Source organism: Pogona vitticeps, chromosome 3 (assembly GCF_051106095.1).
Source record: "Pogona vitticeps strain Pit_001003342236 chromosome 3, PviZW2.1, whole genome shotgun sequence".
NCBI classification, from domain to species: Eukaryota; Metazoa; Chordata; class Lepidosauria; order Squamata; family Agamidae; genus Pogona; species Pogona vitticeps.
The window spans coordinates 15,411,288-15,436,138 of NC_135785.1; the positions used below are offsets into that span (position 1 = coordinate 15,411,288).

The 24,851-nt window shown below is 40.2% G+C and overlaps 1 protein-coding gene across 2 annotated transcripts in view; it reads right to left on the reverse strand.

Moving 5' to 3' along the window:
- NLGN1 (neuroligin 1) overlaps nucleotides 1-24,786 on the reverse strand; it is a 737,944-nt gene extending 713,158 nt beyond the window's left edge. The window contains exon 1 of one of the 2 annotated variants that reach the window (XM_078389641.1): nucleotides 24,264-24,786. The gene's annotated coding sequence lies outside the window, so the exon portion shown is untranslated. The remainder of the gene's footprint in view (nucleotides 1-24,263) is intronic. The other variant, XM_072996214.2, reaches the window with a different exon arrangement.
- Nucleotides 24,787-24,851: the final 65 nt, after the last annotated feature.

Consider the following 24,851-nt stretch of genomic DNA (forward strand, 5'->3'; position numbering starts at 1 on the left):
GTCCAGCGCGGCTATACACAGAACGCTGTTTACCTTCCCACCGAAGTGGTACCTATTTATCTACTCGCATTTACATGCTTTCGAACTGCTAGGTTGGTGAGGAGTTGGGACAAAGCAATGGGAGCTCACTCCGTCACGTGGATTCGATCTTACGACTGCTGGTCTTCTGACCCTGTAGCACACAAAGGCTTCTGTGGTTTAGCCTGCAGCGTCAGCCCGTCCCTTGTGGGACATTTACTAAGAGGTACATTCTAAGCAAATGGGCCTTAATCCCAGGTTAGGAGTACAGAATTGCAGCCTCAGTCGCTTCAGTTTGGCAGTACAACTTGTGCAGTACTGAACTGAGGAAGTAAAGCATTTCATACTTGATTTACCCCAAATAGGTGAAATTGGCAAGCATGGCTCTCGATTTTCAAATTCACTGCAGAGAGTAAATCAGGCACTTCTGATTTCTCTTATCAAATACAACGTAACCAGGATACTTGGAGTGCGCTGGAGTCTTTCAGTGCAGCTTCAGTTCTTCTATGCGCTATTGAAGTTGGTGTCAGACTTGCCAATGACATATGACAGCAAAGTATTAGGGGAAGATCGTAAAGAGAAGTGTGTTATGGCGCAACCATATTTGTGTCTCCTGTGGACAGGATTTCCATAAGAAAGAGCACAGCATGCCAGGTAAATTAAGTCACAGCAATTCTGAATCTGAGCATACATGGCTCAGTTGAGAAATGTCTTACTCATGAATGCTAAGAAAAATATTTGCTGTCACCACAGTTGTTCACAAGTCCACAGATGTATGTATGTATGTATGTATGTATGTATGTATGTATGTATGTATGTATGTATGTATGTATGTATGTATGTATGTATGTATGTATGCATGCATGCATGCATGCATGCATGCATGAATGAATGCATGCATGCATGCATGCATGAATGAATGAATGAATGAATGCATGCATGCATGCATGAATGAATGAATGAATGAATGAATGAATGAATGAATGAATGAATAAGACAAATAAGAACTTGAGACAGTAAAATAGAGGAATAGTGTAGATGTTCTCAGGAAGCAGATAACCAATTTCGCACACATTTTCCAATTTAGGATCCTGCATGTTTTGGACTACAATTCCCATTGCCCTCAGCCAGCATAACTGGTCAGGGATAACAAGTGATGAAGTCCAGTATCTGGACAATGTATGTTGGACAAGGCTGGCCTAATAACTAGAAATTCTTTCCTCATTCTTAAAAGCTGGGTGAATCATGAGCAACATTCCCTCTAAGCCATGTGGCTGTGAATTGCTGCATTGGGGTCATGCAGCCAAGCCAGTATTGCCACCCATTTGCTTCTGGTTACAGGTGGGACCCCTGCTCAGTAGCAGAAAATCAGAGGGAACACTGATCACAAATAACATATTGCTCCCCATAAAAGAATACTGACATTTTATTTATTTTTGAAAGATACAACTATTTTGTAGCTCTTGTACCTAAAGCTGATGAAACTGAAGATAATCCACCCCTACATCAATGTTTACTTTGAAACACCATAAACAAGTGCTGCAAAAGTCTTTAGTTACTTTGTGAAATAGTTAGCGTTGTTAGGAATGAAACAATAAGAATTAGAATTGCCAGTGTGTTCGTCTACATGAAATACTGTGCCACTCTTTCTCTCTTCATTCCTTACCCAGAGTTGCCAAGCTTCCACTTCCATTTTAGATGAAATACAACTTGCAATTTCATTTCACATCAACTTCACCAAATATGACTAAACATGGTTGGTTGAAAGAAGCTAACATCAAACCATAAGTTAAGCAGCTGGCTTTTCTCAGTAAATCATAGCTAAAAATGACCAGAGTTTAGAGATAACACTAAACCACAATTCATCTAAAATAAGAAACAGAAGCATCAGATCACCTCACACCTGTAACATAGGCAAGGGGAAGGGAGGAGTGGATAATGGACTAAGCTGGCAGGTACCGCCTGTCAAAATTTAGTAGGGCTGCTCCTGCCTTAACCATAAGTTGTCTGTGGAGGAATAGGAATGTACAATAAGGCCCAAGACACTCTGTGATTCACCCATTTAACACTGAATCATGGTTTAGCATAAGATGTGAACCTTATTAATACACAGAAAATGAACCTGTGAAAAGTAGTTTAAACAGTCAGCAAAAATAAGTACACTGGATTGTACACTTTCATTCTTACATATTAAAATGTTCTTTCACTAAGAACAGCAATAAAATAAACCTTTCCACATACAGAAGCTTCATATGGCAGGAAGAAGGATTCAACTTCAATTTCACTCTGGATTGATATTTTTATATAGTCCTTTGAGGAGTTTTTCTCTTAACGGGACATGCAAATACACAGCCCTCAACTGAAACTTGAAAGATGCATTCTAAGAAAACATTTTACACTTGATTGTTGTCACTGTATACACTGGCCCAAAGGAAAGATGCACCTGATATCAGAGACTCTGAAATTATTCACCTGTGCCTCTTGTCCCATAGTTTATCACATAAGAATAATAAACCCACTGATCTCAATTAACTCTGTCTAGAGAATGTAGCTAACACCAACTAAGGCTTATTCATTATTGCATTTATTGGGTTAAAACCACTTGTTTTTCCCAGCTAGATGAGACTGAGTCGGTTGGGTTAAATGATGGGATTTGGACCAACTGTTTTAAAATAAATTAGAATGGTGCACTAATTGCTGCTATTCTATTCTCTACAACATTTTCTGTACTAAAAAGTATAGCATGATCCACACAACCATTTGACTAATAATACATTAAAATGCAACATCTTCATAGGCTCAGCTTTCAACTCTTTCACAAACAGTTTGAGATCTTCTGAAGCCAAAACTCAGTTAATGTCCCACTGATTAAATTTTGTCCTTTATTATTTGTCAGTTAACATTGGAAAAGGTTTTTTTTTCCCACTCACCAAGAGGTGAGCAAGTGGCTCCCTCTGGTGCCAAAACTTCTGTCAAATTCCATGGAATTTATTCAGCCAGTTTTCTACTTATGGAGACCCCCAAATGGCAGAATCAAGACCAGGGACTAAACTAAAAAAATAAAATGCAATTGTTAACTTGCAAGATTGCCTCTTTGTTTCACGACACGATCTAATTAGCACCTATTTTGGAAATATAATTTGGATTTTGTAATATCTGCCTAATAATATTTATTATTATTTTTTAAAAATCCACATACAAATGCAGAGTTGAGAAAAGTTTGGAATAGAATAAAGTTACAAATTAAGCTTCTACTTCAGAGAGTTTTCAAACTTGAATAGGGCAAACACTGTGTGACATGTTTGTTCCTTATCCTTCCCTATTCCATGCTTATGAATGCAACCACTCAAAGGACTTTGCTGGAGTTGTTCAATATCACTGTGTGAACTACAAAAATCTGTCCCCTTTTTAGGACACCTGCATTTGTGAGCATGGAAGAGGGCACTGCACGTAAGAAAACTAATGGCTTGTGAATGTATTAAGGATGCTATGTAATTTTTAATCAATGCAATAAAATTCCTTAAAATTCTAGTTCTCCAGGGTTGTTAGACTGCATTTACTATCAAAGTAGATTCAAAGACATTGTTAGACACCATTTGCTCAATTTTCCTCAAACAATGCCACAGGTATAAATATGCCACATATATGATAAATTTCATATTAAAATTTCCATACTTGGAAGAGGTTTATTACAACAAACATCCGTGCTGCCTTTACCACAGCTTTGTGATGCCTGAAGGTCTGCCATCACTTAATTTGCAACTGTTGATTTGTCTATGGGATTTTAAAACAAATTACAGAACAGAAATTGACTGTGCAGTTTGTCCACTGGGAAATGAAATATTTTAGATCCTGCTCTGCTCCACATATATATTCTCTCGCTCACTATCTGTCCTCCCTCTCCTGAATATGTTTAAACACTCATTTGTAAGTTTAAATACCGAATAAGTTTAAATATTCATTCACAAGTTGTTAGATATAATTTTAATCTAAAAGTTTAAAATACAAGTACAGATTCTGTGAGGGACCTGACTCGGGTTAAGGGTGCCACAAAAACAACAGAAATGTGACTTTATATCTTTTTCATTCAAAATGCATATGCCAAGCTTGTAACAAACTACTTCTCTGATCATGTCCAGTGAGTAAATGTTCTCCAATCAAAATCATCCGAAGACCAAGACAACAGTTGTTTCTATTAAAATGTATACAGTATTCTAATTTTTAAAAAAAATTCAAAATGGCTAAGAATACTGTATCTTATTTTTAAAATAAACACACTCAAACAGGTGGAGGAGGAGGAGGAGGAGGAGGAGAGAAAAGGTAGTAGTAGACACTGTCAAACCACGTTCAACTTATGAGGACCTTTATCAGGGATTTCCAGGTATACTCAGAAGTGGCTGACCATTCCCTTCTGGAGGTGTCTGGGACTGTGCAGCTTAACCAAGGTTATGTAGGTTGGCTCTTCACTCAGAAGGCACAGTGGAGAATCAAACTAATTGTCCAGGCCAGCTCCAGGTACAAAAGCCAAAATATTAAGTAGGGAATCAGTGGAAAGGCTTTATTATTGTTCTGGGTCGGATTGGTTCCAAGCTGAAACTGCATGCTTTATTTATTTATTCCTAGGATTTAGCACTATTCTGGGGTTTACATAAAAAAAAGAAAAATGAATAAAATGTCCAACAATTCAATGGAGCTGGTTGAAACTAGCTTAAAACTACATATCATGCATGCAATTCCTGCATGTGTTACTGGAAAATAAAGGAGTAACGGATGTGTGGTGGGAAGGAGGTGAGCCCAAATGGAATCATCCTGAACTGTGAATAGTGATGTATCTTGTAAAATTACTGTTCAAACTTTTGAACATTCTGTATTCTGAGATTATGGAGTACCTTCGCCGTGTTATTTTTCTACTTCCATAGGAAAGTTTTTCAGAAATATAGTAGTCTGAAGTTTGAGTGGGGAGTAGACTTTATCTGGGGGGCAGGGTAAAAATCTAATAAATCTAATAAAAGTAAAGTAAAAGGAGGGAAGTGGCTTGTCTCCTGGTGCGCTTACTCTGGCAAAGAACCCCTCTCTGGGAGGGCCCTAAGCCATACCAGGGAACATTTGCAACTCTTCCCCCCCTTCCCCCCAGCATCCAGCCAACACATCCACCATTTCTTCCTGTGGATTTTTCCTGACTGTACATATAAGAATCCTACCCCCATCTGGGGGATTTCTGAGAAAGTTCAGTTGGGGTTTCAAGCTGCTTCACCCCGATGCTCATGAAAAGTCTTACTTGTACTATGTGAGCATCCTTGTGGAGACAATATTTTCCTTGGCCCTCAGCTGCACCTCTTCCCCTTCCTTTCACTCTTGGTATGGGGTATGGGACTCCTGGGACTCCTCTGGGCTGCAAACCAGAAGAGCAAAGCAAAGCAAAGCATGCTGCTTATATACCGCCCCATAGTGCTTCAAGCACTCTCTGGGCGGTTTACAAGCTAATTACACATGCTACACATTGCCCCCCCCCCAGCAAGCTGGGTACTCATTTTACCAACCTCGGAAGGATAGAAGGCTGAGTCAACCTTGAGCCGCTACCTGGGATTGAACCCCAGGTTGTGAGCACAGTTTTGGCTGCAGTACAGTGGTTTAACCACTGCGCCACGAGGCTCAGTCAGGACCAGGAAGGAAAAAGGAGGAATGGAGGCGGGCTGTGGGCTGGAATGAGACTTGAGTCACAACCAGCACGAACAGAGAATTCCCGAATCAATCCACAGCCCCAGTGTGAGAACTGTTTGCTATTTCAGACATAATACAGGCTGTGAATCAAATCACAGCAAAGCCAAATTGTTCCGATTCAGCTCGCCAATGATGTCACATCCTAAGCAGACTTTAACCAGGAGACTGCCATAACCTGCTCATTGCTTGCTTCCAATGTGAGCTTACCATTGCCCAGCCCACTCTTACCCTGCAAGACACCTCTTGAGTAGGCAGGCAAGTTGGCATTAGTTATTTGTACACTGCTTAGCCCAGGGAGCTTATGAGTTTTAGAGTGGCCTCTAATTGCCCCTGGAACATAAGCAATAAGTAACAGTAAGCAGTGCTGCATAAATCTAAAGCGCTTCTCCCCAATGGAGTGATTTCACTTTCACTGTATCACCAAGTTAACAATAAAAACTTCTAGCCACATATGGCTCTTGCTCGTGTTTCATCTACAGCTAAGCCCCTTTTAACTTTAATTTTCTAATGAATATGCTTAATTAGTAGCACAAAGAGGTTTTTCCATCTTTAATTCTTTTTTTAAGCTTTTTTTAAAAAAGTTAAACATTTCTCAGCTGGAGGTGAGACTTTATTGAAAACAGCAAGATAAGTTAATTCTGCAGAAGAAAATGCTGAACACAAAGGGAAAATACAAGACAGGAAGTAGTCAACATCAAATACCACCAACTAATGTGTGGTTCTTAAAGAGTGTAATTGCATTAAGTTCATTTTTATCTCAACTGCTTAAGTCTACTGAGCTACAGAAATTAATGGAATGAAACTTTAAGAAGAGAAGTCTGAAGAAGTCTTGGGCATTAATTTAGGTGACATTGCATAATATTTTTGTCAACTTCCCATGTTTAAATATTCTGAACCTCCCACAGACTTCAAAAAGAATATAAAAGAAGCTCCCCGCTAGATAGCCAGCGGGTCTGTGGATATCTCCCCTTCCTTCTTCTACAGAAGTGTTCAACAGTAAAAATGTAGAGAAGGATGCTTCAAGATGCCTAACTTAGGGTGAAGAAACATATAGCCTTACAATTCTGTTAGACGTTTTGTTCTCCTGCCCTAAACTCAAGACAAATGAGCTGAGATTGGATAAGAGGATCACAATCAGAATTACAACTAGAGCTTGGAAGCAACCAATTACAAATAACAGTCTATTTGTAACTAACTCCTTTTAAGAATAATGAAGACATAACCAGTTACTTTACAACTGCAACATAAAAAAACTTCATTCTTTTTGTGCTTTAATTGTAACTGTTTTAGTTACTTTTATGGTTACACAATGTGTGTGGTCTTTTAACAACTAGGTGTGTTCTGTGACATAGGCCAGTGGCTTATTGCATGCAGTGGACATACTGTCCCTTTGGCCATCCATGTATTTAAAGCTAGGCCTACTGCACAGCTAGATATGATATTCCCATTCGGCTCTGTGCATACACTCTCACTGTAGAGAAAGTACAAGTCACCATCTGCATCATGTTTTGGGTGTTCCCAATTTTGTAGGATAGTCAGTCATGAATCTGGAGTAGGCCAACTGGGAACTAAACCATGGATCCAAACTATACAATTATGGCTGCGGCTTCAGTTTCTAGCCAAGCAACCTGACTATGTGCACTTTATCTCAATGGATTCACATACTATTAAGTGGTCAGCATAAAATTAGATCTATTAACATTCCTCTTGACTCCATTCTATGCTTAGACAACGAGTATTCAGAGTAGTTTCCCAGGGAGTATGCTATTCAGAGACGAGCTGCTTTCTCTGTCAAACAGAGCCTATTTCTCTATTGCAAATGGTGTGGGGCTAACATATGGGTCATCAGCAGCTTATTTAACAACTCTTAGAACACCCCAAGCTAACAGAGCATTTATGCTTGCTAGATTTAATGTTCTACCCTCAGCATTGGTACAGGTAGGTTCATGGGAATTTCCTGTCAAGAGACACATTGTCCATCCTTGGCTGGAACTCCTGAATTTTTGTCTCATGCCCTTCCATATTGTAAGTTCTATGAAGAATTATTTAATTTGTCCCCTCTTGCAAAAATTTCAAGGCTATCCTGGTAAGTGGTTGGTTATGTACTGTTTGTCAGACTGGTATCCTTACTTTACTGCTTAAGTTCCTAACTTTTTCCTTGCTGTAATATGAAGAATTGCCATGTCTTAGAAGATGCTTAATAACTTTGCATTGTCTTTAAAACATTCTGTGTTCTTTGTATTGTGTGTATATTGGTTGATGTGTATCTGAGCAGGTCATATAACCATAATAAATTTCTTGACTGATTGACTTGTTGCATGCTGACGTCTTCTAACAAAGCATCTAAGTAACTATTTAGTCAGTTTTAAATGCCAAAAAATCAAGCAAGAGTTATTTTTTAACAACTGTAACTATAACAGTAAATATGTGGGGCCTTAAAATGTAACAGTGAGTAACTTTATGACTGTAAGTTGTAAATTAGAACCTGCAACTCATGGATCTGCAACAAAATATATGCAATGATTATCTCACCCAACAGGGCTCCTCAAATTGAAAAGACTGCTGGGAAACCCTCCAGGAATTTCCCAAGTGGGTAATACTGTTCTGGCTTCAGGTCGGTGGCTGCTCACTCAGTGTTAACCCCCCCCCCCCATATCATGTACCGAATGACGTGTGTGAACAGGGCCCTTCTGTGCAACCAGAATATGTGAGCAAATTAGCAATTGTAAGGGCATGGAACAGCCTTTCATATAAGCCCTGTTCAATCTTTCTGTGTGCTCAAGAAGCAGCCAAGAAGGACCAGTGTGCTAGCCCTACCCTCCACTCCCACTCCTGATCATTTATGAAGAGTGATGGAAGTGGAGCTGGCATACTGCTCACCTCATGAAGTTGTTGAATGCACAATTATAATATCCAAATAGTCGTATACAGTATACAGTTTTCCATATTCTTGTAACTGTGGGCTGTTTTCTTTTCAATTACACTTTGCCTATTTTCTCTCCACAGATTTGATGTAACTGGATCTGTAAGGAGAAATACCTATACAGCCTTCCACATTACTCGGATGGAGGGGAAGTTCAACTGAAAGCAGAGATCTCTATGAAGAATTATTTGTGAGTTGGCGACTCAGACATTTCTGTACACTAGGCAGAACTACAATCTTTGCCTTTCCTCCTATTTGGGAGCACAAACAACTTTACACACAAAAATAATCTCAAAACCTATTATTTCAAACAATGGTGTTAAAGAGGTATGCAACACCAAGCAGTAAACACACCATGACCATGGACATCTGTATTTCCCCCCCACTTCTTCAGCTCCAATATCTAACACACAAAGCTATAGTTTGGATAGAGAACAATGCTACCTCACCCTGGCAACGAACTCTGAGTAGGTTTATTCAGTACAAAGACAATGGGACTTTGTTTCAAGCTGCACAATTTCAAGAAGGGAATGGTAAATCACTTCTGAGTCCTCTCCACCTAGAAAATCCTGGAAAGTCAAAAATTGACTGGATGACAGACAATTATGTAATTACAGATTTGAGCCAAGCTATGGAAATCATAGCTTTTGAATTGTGGTGCTGGAGGAGGCTCTTGAGAGTCCCCTGGACTGCAAGGAGAACAAACCTATCCATTCTAAAGGAAATCAACCCTGAGTGCTCACTGGAAGAACAGATCCTGAAGCTGAGGCTCCAATACTTTGGCCATCTCATGAGAAGAGAAGACTCCCTGGAAAAGATGCTGATGTTAGGAAAGTGTGAAGGCAAGAGGAGCAGAGGACGACAGAAGACGAGATGGTTGGACAGTATCATCGAAGTTACCAACATGAATTTGACCCAACTCCAGGGCATGAATGGTCAGTTCGGCAATTAATGCAGGTTCATCTACCTTCCGAATAGATGTTCAGTGTTTCCTAGCAGGCACTCACCCAGAGACATCATCCAGTGGAGGTGGTGCAAGAAAGCAGGGGTACTGACTCAGAGTAGGTACCCACTGGAGAAGGCAGGGCCAGGAAGTGCCAAACAGCTGTTTGGCCAGTAAACGAACTGGCACAGTGGTTTATGCCCATCTCTACACAGAAGCAAAGCGGACAAATCATGTTTGTAGAAATAATCAAGCTGATGCTGCCTAGAATCATTTCAACAGCAAAACATCTTATACCTTGATACCCAGATGAACACTGCTTGGACAGATTTCAGACTGGAATTAATCACTTCTGGGATAAATGTCAGCTGTGGCGGACTGTCACAGCATCAAACTACCAATGGGTATTAATAAAGTGTGATAGTGCTCTGAGGTCATTGTTCAAGTGTCATGCCTTTGACACTGATGGGCCGCTGCACATTCAATGTGCGGATGATGTCATGATCAGTCACAAATTGCCACTGACTAAAGGCAAAGACACAACTCCGGGAGGCAGTGGAAGATAGGAGGGCCTGGCCTGCTCTGGTCCATGGGGTCACGAAGAGTCGTACACGACTAAACGACTATACGACGACGAAAGGCAAATCCCTGCTGATTAAAAGCAATTTCAGGGTGCATGCAACTCCTACAAAATGGGACAGAAGTTGCATGCACCCAAGGAAGCTTTTAATGAGCAGCAATGGCTAAAAAGAAGGCTGTCAATATCTTAGTGATTAATGCTGGGTTGTCTTTTGGTTTCTGTATCCCCCCAAAAATGGTGTGATGAATGGCAATAGGTATCTTTATAAGATAAATTCATGGAAAATAAGGCAACCAGCAGCTACTAGGTCAAGATATCTGTAGGACACCTTAACGATCAGAGGCAGAATGTTTCTGGATAGTTGTTGGGGAACAGGCTGCTGCTCCTGGTAGTAATAGCAGTAGTAGAATTGCTTTTGTGCTTGTCATAGACATTTGGTCTACCTCTATGGAAAACAGGATGCTACATTAGACAGGCCTTGGGTTTTGCTCCAACAGGATTCTTCTCCTGTTGTTAATCCCCATGTACCAGGGTATAAAATTTCAGTCCCAGAAGTCAAGTTTTGATGCAGACAGAATTAGAACTATAACAATAAGCATTTGGAGATGTCATTTACCTGAACAGTTGCAAGTTTTGTCATCAGGTTTCAGACACTTGCCATTTACAGATGCTCTTGTTTTAAATCAAACAAACAAACAAAAAACAGCCAGAACAAAAAAGTATCCTAATAGTCAACTGATCTTTGCCATTGGGGAACTCTTCTGTCTCAGCCAATCAAATGTAATATATATTTTGTTATGCATATGTGTGAACTTGGTGCCAAGAAGCAGAAGTGAAGCATCCCAGTTGTCAACAGGTTGGTTTCACTGGAGGGAAAGCAGCACACACTTGGAATTTTCAATGAAATATAAAATATGTATATTAAGTCCCAACCTTAATCATATCCCTAACCAAACAGCAAACTCTCAATGCAGCATAATTGATTCTGGGAAAACAGCCTACAAATTGCTCAGTGCAAGATTTATTTGTTTTATTTTTAAATCCTCATTCAAAAAGATTAATTATGGATAGAATATGCCCAATTTGATTGGGTGCATATATTCTTAGTTTCAGAGTGTGATTAGATTATATTCACTGTTGCACCTTAGATGCATGAACAGAAGACATAGACCATCAAACACATCACTGTTACCTTTAAAAAAAAATCAGATCTGATAATTCATGAGAAGGGGGCTACTAAAACAAATGGATTAAATACAACACAAAGGCAGAAATCCATTCTCACATTGAGAAAGTGAATCAGTTCATTTACTAGAACAATTGAACTTAGGTCAGGCCATCTTTAAACCAAACCGGATGCAATGGTCCTTTGAGTTTCTTTATTGATAGGGTTTGTACAATCAATGTCAGATTCACCAGCATTTAAAAAGGAGGGTTTAACAAATGGCTTTTGTGGCAAGACAATGCCTGACCTCATGGTTCCATCTCCACCTATTTATTTCCAGTCTATTAGGAACATATCAGCTGTGACATTTTCAACCATTTTGGTACAGCATTCCTTTTCTTCAGTGATGTAAAGATTAAGAATTTCTGACAAATTTCAGTATAAAAGGTCAGATAAAAGTAGGGCTGTCATTTAATCAGGGAACTCCAAATCAACTAATTGGATGGGTTTTATTTGATAAGAAACTTGGAAGATGCCTTATACTGAGTTAGGATCATTAGCTCATCTCGCCCAGTACTGTCAGCTCTGAGCCGCATATTTAAAGTCTCATGATGCCTTTTCTACCCTGAAAAATGTTGAAAAACAGGTAATTTCAAAAATGTGCACAGAAAAGAATTGTATTTGAAAAATTAGAACAAGCACGTATTAATCAATTGAAAAATAATGCACATGGAAATAAGGGAAACTTTCTTTGTAGGAAGAAGACTGTACAATCTGATACACACTTGGGTATGAACAAACTATGAGATGGAAACAGAAGAAATTGTGACTTTGAGTTTGGCTGATTCAGCCATCCCTAATTGGGAACACTGACCAAACTACAGTGTAGAATAGAATGTCCATCATTTACTGATCACCACTGATTTTCTCAGCCATATAATTATCCACAGCTCCACTGGATTAAGCTGCAATGGCTTTTGTTATAAAAATGCAAAACCCCAGCATTACTCATGAAAAGCAACTTAGTCAGATAATGGAGTCTAGTTTGTTTCACATCTCTGAGCTAATTGCAAATGACTTCAAGAAGCCCAAACAGATGATGCTCAAACAAAAATGTGTTATCTTTGGCAAGTCAATTTTTGGGAAATGGCCATTTTGGCCCATTTTAATTGTTTCAAAAAAAAAAAGAACACATCAACTATGTAACATATGTAACAAAAAGGTAACATATCAACTATGTTTATTTTGAAACAGTTGCCTAGGATACTACTGAAAATAGTTAGTACATGAACACTTGTATAGTTAGAAGAGGATCACATGTCAGCTAACATGATATTAGCCGTAAGAGTAACTGATTACTGTAAATATATATTCACTAAAACAATAGTTTATTAGTTTCCAAATAACTTTAAACCTATGTTCAAATTAACTTTTAGATTAATGCTCATATGAAAGTGTTAGCCTTAACATAGATGCATCTATGTCCTGCTCCCACCTACCTATGATAACAGTCCAGAGTTTTAAAATTATGTAACTACCATACTGTGCCAGGTAGATTGCCTTCAGTTCAGGCAGGTATGAGCCGTGCAGGCATGAATTCGCTTTCCCCATTTGAAAGAAACTTTCTTCTACTAGCTTTTGACAAGAGCGAAACGGGGAACCTGTATTTTACCCCTACCAGAAGCTATCCTTAAGAGATTTAATTTACCATACACCTAGATCAGCAATGTTCCCGATACAATAATGAATTACCAACTTGACCTGATGAACTCCAACGTTCTTCGCGGGCAATTCACTGTCATTTAAGGATCTCTTGTTATTGCTGCATTCATGGGCACAGGAGCCTAAAAGATTTTATGGTAACCTCCCAGCAAGACCAATTGTCTTAAAGACAGCTGAGTCAGCAACATTTGAAGTGAGAGAATGGCACAAAAACTCAGCAGTTCTGCTAACAGCACCCTACTGATGGATATTAGTGCTCCAATGCTATCTCTTTTCCTCAACTGTGATCTGAATTTTTCAGAGTAATTTTTCTTTATTCAGGGGGGGCCGGCGGGGGGGGAGAGCTCCTCAGAATTATTGCCCAGTTTAGACGATTAATTCAAGGTAAGTTTCAGATGACAGGAGCTGCAATGGCAGGTTCTTTCACCTCTATCCCAAGTCCTTTCGTCTCTCAGTTCCATTTTTCAGCTTTTGTTTTGCCAAAGTATGTCCCTCACTGTGCTGCTCCTATTTCTTTAAAAAGTCCCTTTGGGCAGACATTATATCGTGACATAGCACCACAGCAGGGATATTTGGGGAAAGCAGAGGAACAAAAAAAATCCTACAAATGCTTGAGAAACCACAGCACGATATTTTAAATTCCCTCAATGCCAAATTATCTGGTCCAAATTTAGCATCTGAGATGCACTGGTATCTGGCTATCCACTGATAAACAGAATGCTGGGCTAGACAGACGTTTGGTGCGATCCAACACTGCTCTATCTGTGGTCTTAAACGCTGTGGAGGAACAGTCTGGCAATGCAGCAATTTTGGTATGTTATTATTTAGTTATTAACTAGGTGAGGTCAAGTCAATCCTGATTTACAGTGACACTTTCCAAGGTGTTTTATGTGGAGAGAACTCAGAAGTGGTTGGGGCATCCTGGAATTATGCAGCTTGCTTGCCCAAACTCACACAGGCTGGCCCTACTCACACAAAGTGGGGAATCGAACTCCTAGCTTCTGGCTCGGCAGCCAGGTATTCCAACTCATAAAGCAAACCTTAATTTTTTTTTCCTGGCAGATGTTAAAATTGCCTTTTCAGGATAGACTGTACCCCCCATGTCTGGCCCTACCAACAGGCACAGTCACCTCAGGGAGCAGACATGCAGGGACAGGAAGTATTACAAATAGCAGTGATCAGGTATTAAGAGTAAAAAGTATGCACTGAAATCTCCAAAGCCCTATTAACGTGTTCAAAAAAGAGATCATTTGAACAGCCGAGCAGAGATCCTCCTTCCCATGTCCTTTTCCCCATGAAGGACAATCTGAGAGCAACATGTGGAGACTCTCCACACAACTGACAACTGTGGTTGTTCAAGATCTGCAGTAGTGCAAGGACATGCAGCAGGAACTCTCCTCTTCAGACTGTTCCTTTCCCTGCGAAGCCAATGAAGGCAGAGATGTAAGTCTAGAACTCTCTCCCTGTTCACATATTAGGATTAAGCCTTTTTTGAATCTCAAAGGGGACAATCAGCATGGCTTGTGTAAGGGTAAGTCTTGTCTCACAAACCTTTTAAAATTCATTGAAAAGGTCTACAGGCATGTGGATGCGGGAGAACTAGTGAATATTTTCTATCTGGATTTTCAGAAGGCATTTGAGGCGGTCCCTCACCAAAGGCTGCTGAGAAAACTCCATAGTCAGTGGATCAGAGGGCAGTTCCTCTTATGGATTGAGAATTGGTTGAGAACTAAGAAACAGATGGTAGGTGTCAATGGGCAATTTTCACAATGGAGAGAGATGAAGAGCGGTGTGCCCCAGGGATCTGTCCAGGAACCAGTGTTTTTCAACTTGATTATCCCCTGTAGACAGGGATAAACAGTGAGGTGGCCAAGTTTGCAGATGACACGAAACTTTTTCAGGTACTGAAGACCAGAAGGGATTGTGAAGAGCTCAAGAAGGATCTCTCCAAACTGAGTGAATGGGCAGCAAAATGGCAAATACGTTTCAATATAAGAAAATGCAAAGTAATGACATTGGGACAAAAAAAAAATCAAAATTTTATTTATCAGCTGATGAGTTCTGAGCTGTCTATGAGGGATCAGGATATAGATCTTGGTGTGCTGGTGGACAACTTGATGAAAGTGTCAACCCAGTGTGCGGTGGCAGTGAAGAAGTCCAGTTCCATGCTAGGTATCATTAAAACGGGGATTGAAAATAAATAAAACGGCCAATGTTATAATGCCATTGTACAAAACACTGCTAGGGCCACACCTGGAGTATTACATACAGTTCTGGTTGCCGCACCTTAAAGATGACATAGTGGAATTGGAAAAAGTACAGAAGAGAGTAACTAAAATGATTACTGGGCTGGGGCACCTCCCTTATGAGGAAAGGCTACAGTGTTTAGGGCTCTTTAGTCTAGAGAAAAGGCATGATTGAGACATATAAAATTATTCAGAGGATGGATAAAGTGGATAGAGGGAAGTTCTTTTTCCTCTCATGCAATACCAGAACCAGGGAACATCCACTAATTGAGTGTTGGGAGAGTGAGAACATATGAAAGAAAATATTTCTTTACCCAGCGTGTTGTTAGACTGTGGAACTCCTTGCTGTTGGATGTAGTGATGGCATCTGGCCTAGATGCCTTTAAAATGGGAATGGAAAGATTCCTGGAGAAAAAGGCCATCACAGGTTACACACCATGATGGGAATGTATAATCTCTAGGCTTAAAATGAAGGTACAATAAAATGTCAGATGCGGGGGAGTGGTATCAGGAGACAGGTCTCTAGTTGTCTCGTGTGCTCCCAGAGGCATCTGGTGCGGCCTCTGTGAGATACAGGAAGCTGGACTAGATGGGCCTTTGGCCTGATCCAGCAGGGCTCTTCTGATGTTCTTATGTAAAGTGGAGAATTCTGTCTATTCCTAGTGCTGAAGTAAGATTGGCTTCTGAACTTGGGAACAGAATGAGGACATGATTCAATACAGACCTACCTCACCCCTTTTCGCAGATACTGTATTAAAATATCTTGGGCCCTGCATGAGCTCAGTTCTTTACAGATGTTGTGAGAAGACTCGCAACACAATGCAATATGTCTATAATTTTGGAAAATACTTGGCGAACAAGTGAAGCCCAACATTTGGAACTCTGCAAATACTGTCCACATCTTTAAAAATAGGGGGAAAGATTATCTGGATAATTGTCAGTCACTCAGCATGACACCAAACACATCATTAAGCAGCTTGTCTGTGAGAATGTAAAAAAAGAACACCATGATTACAGAGGTTTCCCCAAAATAAGTGGTTGGTCTAATCTCTCTCTCTCCCTTTTTATAGAATCACAAGCTTAGTAGACATGAGTGAGTGCTGGGATACAGTAGAACTTGATCTCAACAAGGGTTTTGAAAAGGTCCATATGATATTTTTGTGACCAACCTGGTAAGTTGTGGGCTAGACGTTGCTAGGTAATTTGTGGCTGGTTGACAAGCTTTAGCTATAAAGAGTGGTCACCAATCTTTCCTCATTCTCCTGGAGAAAAGCAACGATCAGAGTGCAGCCACATTCTGTCCTGTTCAACAGCTTTATAAATGACTTGGCTAAAAGAGTAGAAGGGATAACCCCTACCAAATTTGCTGATGACACTAAGCTGGCATGTATGTGTCTAAGGAAAAAGAAGATGTGCTCAACTCACTGTCTATGCTCATGTTTTGAGTTCTCTACCAGCCCTGGTGTTCCGTACCTTTAAAATCATTTGTTATATGCCATTAAGTGACTTCTGACAAGCTAACCCTAATAGGATTTTTAAGGTATGAAAGATATTCAAGGTTTCATTTACCCTTGTTTTTTCCCAATAAGCTTCTAATGACAAGAAGGGATTTGAACTCAGATCTCCTGAATCTTGGTTTCATGTTCTGTCAATTACACCACAGTGGCTTTCCCCAATAAAACAAGTATGGTAAATGTCTTCCACATGCTTCATATATTCAAGTATGTGACACCCAATTTGTTGCTTGGGTCCCTTTCTGTGTGTTTCCTTCTCTCTTACTTTCTGACCTTGACAAAGCTGTAGTCTAAATTTATTTGGTTATATTGCGCAGTCTTGGGCAAACCATTTTTGAGTAATGGTTGTTGTGGGTTTTTCGGGCTCTTTGGCCGTGTTCTGAAGGTTGTTCTTCCTAACGTTCCACCAGTCTCTGTGGCCGGCATCTTCAGCAGACAGCTGGCCACAGAGACTGGTGAAATGTCAGGAAGAACAACCTTCAGAACATGGCCAAAGACCCCGAAAAACCCACAACAACCATTAGATCCCGGCCGTGAAAGCCTTCACGAATACATTTTTGAGTACCTTATACTTAGAAAACCTTGGAAAAGTTTGCCACAAGTCTGTACTTACTTGATGGCACATGATAATTAATATTGTGGGCCCCATGTCTAGTATCTCCTGTGGGTGATATGTCATGGGTGAAGAGCACACACAGCAGTCATCGCCCACCTTACATAGCTAGAGCACTCTCTGTGGGCTCCCCACCAAGACACCACCAGATGCCAGAATTCCTTGTTTTATCCCAACAACTTGCAAAAGTTCCTTTTCTGGCCTAAGTCTTTGTTACCCATGCCATAACTAAAACTATAATTAATGGGCTACTGCCTTCCCATCTAATTAGCTTCATAACTGAAATGAAATAGTAGGAGGCTTGAATAAACCTGTTATTTACACAGACATCTGATTTGTCACTGGGAAACAGGATGTCGGACTAGATAAGCCTTTGGCCTGATCTAGCACTGCATTCTCTTGATTTATTTAAATATAATTTAATTTGACTCTAACTCTTGCTATCCTGAACCATCTCAGAGTGCAGAAAAGTGCAGCTCTTTCTTAGCCCCATAAAATGAATGGCATCCTTTTCAGAATTTGGAAATGTTTATTATAAAAAGCAATCAGTAACTATTACAGAAGTAGTAATTAGCTGTGGTTTGTGTGTGAGAGTTATTTGTTTCTTGTAATTTAAAAGTTACTAAATTATATTTCAGTTATTTTTAAAATGTCAAAATGCTATAAGTGGTTGGCCTGTGGTACAAAATAAGAATAAACAGTGAAGTCCTATACTGTCTCTAATGCTGCTATACTCCAAAGCTTAGAAACAGTCAGAATTACACTGCAAAAGTACTGAAATTATCACTCATCACACTGCTACCATAACAAAACTAAATTATGACTTAGTTATTTTTAAAAGAAAGTGATTCCAAGTACCTTATTAATTCCAAGTTCTGGTCCTTTCACTTAAATCAAGAGTAAAGTTAGGGACACATCAAATGGTTGGATTTCATGGTCAGCAACTCAATAAATCAACCACGGCTTTGAGGTTGGGCATGTGTCATTGTCCTCTCTCACCATCTGCTCAGCTGTTCATGTATGAACACTACAAGAAGTTCCTACAGCACAGATAAATCCAGATTTATGGGCATGAGCACAGAAGAGTACCATATAGCAGCCATAAATCATAAATAACGAAATAGGGCCTTCTTGGTGGTGGCCCCTCGCCTCTGGAATAACCTTCCTCCAGCAATTCGTGCGGCCCCTACGCTGGGCACTTTTAAGAACCAATTAAAAACATGGTTGTATGTTCAGGCCTTCCCCCCTGTCAACACCTAATTTCTTTTCCTTTTATTTATTATTTCTTTTATTATCGTACATGTCACAGTCTGTGTGTAAAATCTTTATCATTTATTGTATACTATTCTTTTATTGGAAGCCGCTCAGAGTGGTTGACTAGACCAGAAGGGCAGGATATAAATCAAATCAAATCAAATCAATCAATAAATAAATGCACACATCGAAGTCAAGAAATGGTCCACAAATGTTCTACAAAATAAAGTATCTAAAAATTGAAGGCATGGAGGAGGCAGTGATGAGGTTTCCGGTCTGGGTACTGTTTAATCTGCAAGCAACGCAAGCTAATTTCTACTCTCTGCTTATGATCACCGCAAAATCTACTTTAATCTCATCTAGGATTCTGTCACCTGGTTAATTTAGAGTATGACACTGAAGGAGGATTACACGAGCTACATACTTGAAGCAAAAACGAGAAACCTGGGAACTACAGGCCAGTCAGCTTGACATTGATCCAAGGAAAAATTCTCAAATTATAAAAGGCTCACTATGCAAACACCTAGAAAACAATGCTGTAATAACTAGAAACCAGCACAGATTTGTCAAGAACACATCCTGCCAGACTAATCTGATCTCATTTTTTGATTGGGTAACCTGCCTGATCAACAGAGGGAATGCTATAGACATAGTATATCTTGACTTCAGCAAAGCTTTTGACAAAGTGCCCCATGATATCCAGATTAGCAAGCTAACTAGGTGTTGACTGGATAGATCAAGTGTCAGGTGGATACATAATTGGCTCACTAAAAGTGAGAAGGATCTTGGAATTCTCAAATATCACAAGCTGAATATGAGCCAACAGTGTGGCTACAAAAAAGGCAACTGCTATTAAAGGCTGAATTAACAGAAGTATAGCTTCCAAATCCTGTAAAGTGCTAGTTCCCCTCTATTCAGCACTGGTTGGGCCTCACCTTGAGTACTGTGTCCAATTCTGGACACCACTCTTCAAGGAGGATGCCAACGAATTGGAACAATTTCAAAGGAGGGCAACAAGGATGATCAGGGGGCTGGAAACCAAGCCCTATGAGGAAAGAATGGAAAAGGGCAAGTTTAGTATTGAGAAAAGAAGACAGAGGGGTGATGTGATAACACTTTTTAAATACTTGAAAGGCTGGCATACAGAGGAGGGGCAAGATCTGTTCTTGATCATCCCAGAGTGCAGGACATGCAACAATGGGCTCAAGTTACAGGAAGACAGATTTCAATTGAATATTGGGAAAAACTTATTAACTTGTAGAGCAGTCAGTGGAACCAATTACCTTGAGAGGTGGTGAGTGCTCCAAAACTGGAAGCTTTCAAGAAAAACTTTGACAACCACCTGCTAAATATTTTCTATAGCTGAACAGGGATGTGAACCCAAGTCTTCTTAGTCCTAGTCTAACACTTTATCTGTTGCATCACACTGTCCTTTTCTACAGCTGTGTACCAATGTCAATGAAGAGCCTTTTCCAATGTTTCACATACCTGTTAATTATGGGGAAATATCTCCATTGTGGACCAGGTTTGGCAAAGTTACTTGTTTGGATTACAATACCCAGAATCCCCCATTGAACATGGTCAACCAGTATCCATTGTTAAACTAACTTTGCCAGGATTTGTTCATGGGTGACAGTAAACTAACTTTGCCAGGATTTGTTCATGGGTGACAGTGGTTGGGAGTGAAGCTGTGGGTTTCATGGGACTAACCTGCTCACATATGCTTCAGTGTATGAACTTCTTAGGAAGTTCAGAAAGGGAAAAAAAGCACCTGAATACTGGAGATTAAATATGTACTCAGAGAGAGAAATCATGGATTTTCTAAAATAATGCAGTAAATTCAAGGCACAGGCCAGATTTAAATTGGGTCTCCAAGTTTACAGTTCAGTGACTGTGATCAGAGCTACAGGATGGCTTAAACTAGGGCCAACCCTGCCATAAGACAAGGTAAGTGGTCACCTCTGGTGGCAGGTGTTGGGAGGTGGCAGGAAGGTACTGAAGGAGACAGGCCGCTCAGGGAGCAAACTATCTTTGGTCAGCCCTGGCTACAATCCGTACAAAATAATTCCTGTTAAATATCAGGAAAAAGGCTAAAATATTCACTACTACTTTGTCCGGCAGCATGATCCCACAAGCAGTTCCACTCCCTATTATCTGAAGCCACATAAATATTTAACAGAAAAGCTACAAGGTAATTCTCTAGTTAAGAAATTAGTTTCATTGATTAATTATATTCAATACGTGGGTGGCCTACAGATCTCACGTGATGAATAGTGCCTACATTTCTAATGATGTTTTCCTACAACGAATGATTTGTCAATACGGTTAAATGGAACTCCAGCTGAAACATGGTGTGATATATTTAAAACAAATGATCGGAGGCAATGAGAATTACAACGGACGTCTCTAGCTTCAGCTCCAGAGTATTTTAAAGAGACATCAGAAAGGAACAGAGGAGTGAAAAGTTAGGTAAGCGTAACGTCTTTTGCTGTACTCTTTTCTTTGTGGAAGATAAACAGCACAGATCTCAGGAACTGTGATTTTTCCAGCTTGTCATTTAGGGTTTCTATATGTGCTCTCTGTGTGTATGCACAGATGTACGCACATATTATATATATGTGTGTGTGTATTCAAGGAAACCCAAGCTACCATCACCTCTTCCTAGGAGCATTAAATATACAGTATTCTACTGAAAAACTGAATGCCACACAGCTCTGATTTTATATTTAAGAGGATTTCAAAGGCTAACATGCCAGCCAGCAGTCTTTCAGCAACAATTTGCTCCTCCCACCCCACCCACCCCAAATTTTATTTTATATATTTATTAATTCCACTTCCACACTGCCCCATTACTGTTATCACTGTCTGGGTGGTTCACAATATACAATAAAGAGCACAGAGTAATAAACACAATGAAATACAATGAATCTTGTCACCTAGCTAAAACAATGAACCTACCTTTAAATAGAAATGCACAAATCAAAATACCTTTGAGCATCTTAGGAAAATATTCATTTTTAATCAAAATATCAGATGGCCCAAATGGTGATTCCTTCTTAGATTCCTCATAAACTCACTAAAGCAGTCTCCCAGGTGACAAAGCTCTTTTTCTGAGCCAAGGACAGTACACATTCCAGAAACAGTACCTTTTTTTCCAAATCTACCAGCCTATACTGTTATCTTTATCACTAATCCTCACACTCTTCTCAACTAAGGTGTTCCTGCTTCCCTATGATCATCCAATGGCACACAAGAAGTACCATTAAAAAAAATTTTAAGTCAAAAAATCTATGGTCAAATGGCATCTATTTCCTGATGACATCTTTACTATCAAGAACCTCTTAGTAACTGTTTTTAAAGGAATTAATGATTTGGGGAAGAAGTACATTAACTATGTTAACATTTATTCTTAGAGGAGCATATGTCATTTGCAATGGATAGTCTGCTTTATTAGCACAAATGAGGGTGTTGTGTGTGGTTTTTTTTTTAAGAAAGAGAGAGACTGTTAGGTCTCATAAAATGCAGATTTTTTCTACAATTAGCTGCTTGCTTGAAAGCCTTGCTCTTTCACAAGTATGAACCCAGGATATAAAACACAACTCAAAGAGCATACTGATGAGAAGTAAGAATCCGCTTCACTGAGAGGCCAAATCTCATTTCTCTCTGTCTCTTTTTTTCTTTCCTAGTCTTCTTCCTCTTCTCTCAGCTCTAAAAATCACATGGCAAATATGTAATTCTGGCCCAAGGAAAGTAAGTTCCAATTCATACAATTCCTTGCAATACAGGGAAATGTTGGGTAGTCGTTTCCCACCATCATTTCCCCCTTCCAACCCTTCTTAGACCGAGAAAAACCTCTACAGAATATTTTTCCAGCTTTCTAATAATGGAGAATTGGCGAGGTACCCCCAAGAAGCTAGGCAGGGGAAGGGAAGACAGAATGGAAATGTCAAATATTATTGTGACAAAGAGCTTAGCCGGAGCTGCTGCCAGATCCAGAGAAAGGAAGCAACCTGAATCCAGGCTCTTCAAGAGAATGCTTTAATCTACTAGTGCCTCTTGTAGTCCGATAGCATATTTTGAGCACGTGTGTGTCTGTGCGCATACATGCACGTGCACTCACATCCACAAGCATCCACACACATCGGTTTCTATCCATCTGCTAGCAGGTGAATGGCAGCCACAGTACTTGGCTAGTAAACAACAAAACGCCTGATGAAGAAGAGCACTGTGTAGCTGAAAAAACTTAGACATTATTGTTCGTTCAAGAGAATACCACCTTTGCTTATCTATCCTATGTTTCCCCTTCTCTTTCTCCTCAACCCATCCCCTAACTCTATATTTCCTCTATATTTTTTCAACATCTTCCTTCTTTCCTTCCATCCCTGGTTCTTTCTCCCAGTCATTCTTTAGCTGCCAGGAACTAACAACTAGCCCTCTGCACAGAAGGCTCAGATACTCTAGTATTCTCCTAGTTCTAACACTCTACCCACATTAGATTACTTGCCCTCTTCAATGCTTTTAACTCCTTGTTCCACGTTGTCTGCCAACCCACATCCACCTCCCCAAAACAGAACATATTTTGCCCCTTATACACAAGCACGTACAGCTATCAAAGAGCTGGCCATTAAAGAGCCAAATAAATCTAGGTGAAGGAGAATACGAAGGCTGCAAACCCAAGCCAATAACCAGGGAAAGAGGTAGGTCAGGAATGCAAGGATTTCCAAGACAGAGGAGTAAAAGAAAGGGCATACAAGGGATGTTGCCTTAGAATGAAACATCCCACCCTTTCCAGGGAGTCCTTACTTTTCTGGCTTTTAAAGCAAAAAAGGACAGGAATTGGTCTCCTGTAGGGCGAAATTCGGCCAAGAGCTTAATCCTACAATTCAAAGCCTTTATCAATCCATGTCCCCAGTTCCTTCAAGAATTCAGCAGTTCCCCAATTTCTCCATCCTATTGTAACAAGGAGTGCTGAAACCACTTCGTCATATGCAGTATGCTTGTAGAGCTGCAGAACACAGCTTGGTTCAGTAAGTGAGCGAGTGCTCTGTGAGTGTGTGTATGTGTGTGTGTACAAGACTTTTTAGTTCCATTTGTCAAGTTCTCCTGGGCAGCCAGGGGTGGGGTGGGAAGAGATGAGCTTTTGAATGCTGCTTAGGTATGCTGTGTTAATGCAGACTGCTGGGGAAGATGATGGACACCCCAGAGAGGATGAAGGGTGGCAGGACTGGAGCTGTTTCTTTAATCAGAAGATGTTGGTGGGGGTTGTGTTGTGTTGTTTTTTTTAAAAAAAATACCCAGCTATCCAATAAATGCTGTGTGGATCAACTCCTGAAATCCGATGGGGGTGGGGAGGGAAAAAGGAGGTTAATCAGATTTAACACCGGAGAGCAAGCAAAGACCACTGGGGTTATCAAAAGATGCAAGAGAGAAATTGCACTGGAAAAAAAAACGAGCCCTTGGAGGTAAGGGGACGGAGATGGCTAGGGAGGGGAGGTGATCAAGTTATCAGAAAGCCAAGATATATAACATGTCAGCGTGGGAAAGGACAGAAATAAACGCCTTACCTTATCAAACTACCCCTCCTTAGTACCTGATCTGCAGTCATAAATACTTGGAGATGAGGAGGCGAAGTTGACGGCTGGAATTTTTTTGTTTTATATATGTATGGGTATAGAGGTACGGGAGGGGGGCAAGCAACGTTATGTCTTCATTGTCCCTCTTTGGTGAAGAGTCGACGGAAGAAGGTGGCAAGGCGATTCCTTAGTATCCATTAGCTCCCTAGAGGATCTGCCAATGTCTTGAAAGAGAAGCGGGGAGAGGCGGCTCGGTTTTGGAAAAAAAAAAGGAGAGGAGGAAAGAAAATCGAAATCGGTGTCGCTACATGCAGGAAGGGCTGCTGTAAGAGATGTTAACAGCCCCCTCTCAAAAAAAAGGCGCGGGGGGGGGAAGAGAAAATGGACAGAGGAGCGGGAGACAGAAATTTCAGAAGACGTGTCTCGCTACAAACTTGGCAAGCCGAACGGATGTCCAAGTCAGAAAGAAAAGCATTTGGTTAAAATAAAAAGTCGTTTGCGAAGGCGGGGGAGGGAGGGGAAAAAATCCCATTTCTATCGCAACGGATCCCCAGGCTGATGATTTTTTTTAAAAGCATC